Source organism: Setaria italica, chromosome VI (assembly GCF_000263155.2).
Source record: "Setaria italica strain Yugu1 chromosome VI, Setaria_italica_v2.0, whole genome shotgun sequence".
Classification (NCBI taxonomy): domain Eukaryota; kingdom Viridiplantae; phylum Streptophyta; class Magnoliopsida; order Poales; family Poaceae; genus Setaria; species Setaria italica.
Genome location: NC_028455.1, coordinates 6,173,427 through 6,178,880, shown reverse-complemented (window position 1 = coordinate 6,178,880; position 5,454 = coordinate 6,173,427).

Below are 5,454 nucleotides of genomic sequence, written 5' to 3'. Positions count from 1 at the left end.
CCCGACGATGTCTGGGTACCAGATTCGCCGGATCCGCGCCAACCCTCGCTTGATCTATCATTCCCGCTGGCGAATCTGCTGCCGGCGTCCCGCTACGGAAGGCAGAAATCCTACGCGGAGGCTGTCAGGGGGGGAGCCTTCAAGTCCCCCACCTATCCCCCCGTCCGGCGCTCCAACGCTGCCCAAAGCCACCCCGCCAGCAGAGGCCGCAGTTACTCCGGTGACACGACGGCTCTACGGCGCATTCACCACGCCACGACGTCAGCGACTCCCCGGACCAAGCGCGTCTCGACACCGGATCTCCATAGGCGCCAGCTGGATCATGAGTGGCAGACGGTGACGCACCGTCGGGCGCACCAGCAGGCGCCGCCCGAGATCCCGCGGCGACTCGACGGACATGACCGCCATCACAGGAGTTCTTCAAGACGGCCACCTACCAAAGCTCTGCTCGACTTCAACCGTGTGACGGCGGGACGCTGCTTCATCTGCCTCGCACCTGACCACCGCGCCGCCTCCTGCCGCGACCCGGTGCGCTGCTACCGTTGCAGACGCACCGGCCACAAAGAGCGAAGCTACCGGGCGAGGATTACAGCTCCACCCCCATACAGCAACAAGCCCCCCGCCCGCCTCCGCCACACGCTCCCCGTCAGCCACCCCCCTGCTCCCCCGGTACCACGCCCACCTCCGCCGCCAAGCCGCAAGAGCATCAACAACATGGCCATCGGTGACCCTCACACGCGCCCGGAGGTCGAGACGATCTTCGTCTCTGACTCCTTCCATCTCGAGCACGACGCGAGGGAGTGGGAGGCCTGCGCCCTCGTCCCTTGGGCGCTTCACCTGCCGCCTGGCGCCGGAGCCCGCGACATAGCAGGGCTCATCAGCAGGGAGCTCCGTCTGCGCCCCGGCGAGGTCAGCGTCACGCTTCACCAACTGGAGCCGTACCTCATCCACTTCGACAGCGCGACACAGGCGGCTGAGGCACGGCGCCGCGGACGCTTCACCGGCGGGGGACTTGACATCTGCCTCCGGCCATGGCGCAGCCTCACCCACGCCCTCGGCTTCCGCATCTTCTACCGGGTGCGACTCTGCCTCGACGGCATCCCGCGCCACGCCTGGACGCCGGAGATCGTCGAGCGCGTCATCGGCCACAAATGTGCACTGCAGCACATCGTCACCGACCTCGTCCAGCCGGCGGATTCCAGGCACATCGAGCTCTGGGCGTGGACGGTCGACCCGAGTGAGATCCCCAAGAAGGTCTGGCTAGCGTTCGCCCACAGTCCGGTAACCAAATCTTCTACCTTCTCTGTTTCGGCTGAGCCCCCTTTGATGTCTTGGCAGCAAGGAGCGCGCTATGAGATCTTCATCCACATGCCCCTCCTGGAGGACTACACGGCGGCGGCCCGCAATCTTCAGCAAGCCGTCGATGCTCCGGAGAACATCACCCCGATCCGCCGGCGGTACGAGTGGAGATACGGCCTGGTTGATGGCGCCCCACCTGATGCCAGGTCGTCCTTCCCGGCTCGGCTGCCGCGTCCACCGCGTGAGCCGGCCCCTCGGAACCATGATGACCAAGGCGACCGACGACGAGAGGACCAGCGACGCGGGAGAAGCGGAGCCTCTGCAGTCAGCGGTGGCGGGCGCAGAGTCTCCGGTGAAGTCGACGCACCTGCGGGTGAACATCGCCGGGGACACCATGTTCGCCAGAATGACAGGGGACACCCCAAGCCCCGGCCGGCCCGGCATTCCTGCAAAAGTGACTTCACCTGGCCGGACAAGCACCGCGGCGACGACGACGACTACGACGACGACGACCAACCAGACTACAAACACCCAGGCCACGGCCGCACTTTCGGAGATGCATACTGGGGCTGCGCGGATGCAGGGCGCCGCGACCGAACCAGGTCACCACCACGCCGTAGCTACGCGCCGCCACAAGGACGTCATCAGAACATCGACATCCAGGAGCAGAGCATCCTCCCCGCGCCCAATCTCCGAGCTCTGTTCCAAGCCAAGATGTCCACGCTAATCCACAACCGCAAGGTAATGTCATCTGCTAACTGTGTTGATCTGGAAGACAGGGAAGGGAACCTCCACGACGCCGGTTGTGCCCGCAAGATCTCCTGGCTCGCCGACCGCCTGGGCTTCGACGGCACAACATCGGGGGAAAAAGCCTGGTCCGCAACCATCCCGCTGCCCCGGGTCTTCGACACCCTCCGGGCGGCTCTTCTCCCGGCGGCGTCATCGACAAGGGCGGCGCCCCTACCGGCGACACCACTGCCGACGGTGGCCGACGTCGAACGGGCGCTCGACGCCATGACGGTCGGCATCAAGCAGGCCTCTATGGGCCACATCGACGACCTGGTTCAGGGGCGGAAGCCTACTGGGCTAGCGGTCCATGGGCTGCCTCCTCTGGGCCATCAACCCCCACTGGACCCGCACATGAGCGGCTCTGATGGACCGAGGGCGCCCGAGGCCTCCTTCCACGGCTCTCCCACGCCGGGCCGTGGGCCAGCGACGCCCCTCCGGAGGACGTCCCCAGACGGCCCAGCGACACAGGGAGCCCACCCCTCACCGATGGCCGGGACGCTGGCCCACACAGGTTCTCCTGTTTCGGCAGAGCGTCAAATTGGGCCGGCGGTCTCGGGCCTCAGTGGCCACATGGGTCAGGCCAGCCCACCAGACGGACAGAGGGGACAGAGGGAGGAGGATTTGGACCTCCTGGAGATCAACTCCCTTTTCTGTACTCCTACTCCACCGCTGATCCAGGCCCCGGAACCGCGCCGCCAACGTCAACGCCGTACCTTCGACATGAAGGCGGTGCGAAGGAGTGCACGACTGGCACGGAAGCCCTCCATCTCGGTGACCGAGAAAGCACAGCGGAACTTATGCCGCAAACTAGGACTCACTTCTGAAGAAACGGCGCCTGTTGACGAAGTCCTTCGCGACTTCCTGTCAAGTTTCCAAGGACCTATTTCGGAAGCCATAGTGGCAGCCCTGACAGCCATTTTTGGTTTGGATGATGAAGGCGCGGATATGCTAGATGATGCGCTCATGAATCATGCAGGAACGGCAGTGGCGGACTTTCAGCAGCTTAATGGGGACCACACCGTCTAGAGCAACGACATCGACTCCGAGCATCTACCGACACTTCATGTCATCCACCTTATCGTCTGTATCACCGTATGTACTGCTTAGCCCTGCTGGCTGCGACCTTCGGGCTTTCACTCTTAATCGCCCTGCTGGCTTCGACCTTCGGGCATCCGTCTGTACCTCGAACCTAAGAACTACCGTAAAACTTAGGAGAACTGTTACCCACGTCGTTCCTAGGCCACGACCAACAACAACAACAACCACTTGCAACACCGTCTTCATAACCACTGAAGAAGGCTGCTGCGATAACTACTTATACATGCGGTCAAATATGGTACATGACGTACGGTAACGCGGACATTTTATCGTGGAACGTTAGAGGCCTAAATGCGGCAGCACGCTGCCTTCCTGTACACGACGTATTGAGATCGACACCATGTCACATTGCATGTCTCCAAGAAACAAAGCTACAAACTATCGACTCCAGCCTGGCCGCCTTTTTAGGAGCCTACAAATTAGACAATTTTGCATATAAACCGGCGATAGGCACCAAAGGAGGGATTCTCCTACTGTGGAATGATACGGCGGTACAAATGCAAAACGTAACTATTGGTCGATATTCCATATCGGCGGAAGTTACAGTCCGACACTGCATGACTACCTTCAAACTGACAGCGGTATATGGCCCGACACGTAGACCTGAGAAGGAAAGTTTCCTAAGGCATATGCGGCGACTAAAACCAACGGACGACACAAAGTGGCTAATCCTAGGGGACTTCAATTTAATCTATCGCGCAAGAGATAAAAACAATACGAACCTCAACCGGCGCCTTATGAGTAGATTCAGAAACACCATTGCTTACTGTGGATTAAAGGAGCTCCACCTGCAAAACCGAAAATTCACATGGAGTAATGAACGTACTACACCGACGCTTGTCCGCCTCGACAGAGTTTTCTACAATCAAAGCTGGGATCTCCGATTTGATAATTGCCTTCTACACGCACTATCATCGGACCATTCTGACCACTCTCCACTGCTTATCACCAACCATGCCACCCCCCGACGCCCGCCTACCTTCAAATTCGAAAACTTCTGGGTACGTTTACCAAACTTCCAACAGACCGTCTCCACGGCTTGGAATAGACCGACTCATCACACGGAGCCTTTTCACAGACTGGGCCATAAGCTTTACGTGACATCGCAGGCACTTAGACGCTGGAGCAAATCCATGCTTTCGGACATGAAAATGAAGATGCACATGGCTCGAGAAATCATACTACTACTAGATGAGGCACAAGACAACCGTGCCCTTTCTGCGGCAGAAACGATTTTACGACACAAGCTCAAAAAGCGTCTCATGGGATGGGCAGTCATCGAACGAGCTAGGAAAAAACAATGCTCCAGGGTCACATATCTTAAAGAAGGGGATGCCAACACAAGATTCTTTCATCTGAAGGCCAATGGTCGGAAGAGAAAAAACTTCATTCAAAAGCTTAGTAGCGACAATGGCTGGGCATTCACCCATCACGACAAACAACACTTAGTGCAAGATCATTTCAAAAATATTATGCGGGAGCCGCCGCACAGAACGCTTGACTTAAATTGGTCAGCCCTAACCTTCCCGTCTGTCGATCTGTCTTCGCTCGATAACCCGTTCACCAAAGATGAAATCCGACGGGCTATCTCACAAATGCCAAAAAACAAGGCGCCCGGTCCAGACGGCTTTACAGGCCTCTTCTTCACCGCTTGCTGGGAAACAATCAAAGGGGACCTCATGGCGGCAATAGCGTCATTCTTCAACTCTCGCTGCGTAGACCTCAACTTGCTTAACAAAGCAACCATAATTCTAATACCCAAAAAGGATGGAGCAGAGAACATAACTGATTACAGGCCCATCAGCCTGATCCACGCCATTGCGAAGATTATCACTAAGACCTTAGCCCTACGTCTAACCCCCTTCATGAACTAGTTGGTCTCACCGTGCCAAAGCGCTTTCATCAAAGGACGAAGCATTCATGATAACTTCCTCTACGTCCAGAATCTGACACGCCGATTCCATAGGCACAGCCAGCCAACACTGTTTATGAAGCTTGATATCTCCAAGGCCTTTGACTCAGTACGATGGGACTACCTCCTTACCATGATGCAACGCAGAGGTTTCCCACCGAAATGGAGAGACTGGATTACAGCGATCCTGTCCACGTCAACATCACGAATCTCACTAAACGGCCTATCCCTAGAACACATACAACATGGAAGAGGACTACGCCAAGGGGACCCGCTCTCACCACTCCTTTTCATCCTAGCAATAGACCCACTACAGTACCTGCTTTCGACAGCCACGGAAAAGAGACTGCTCCAAA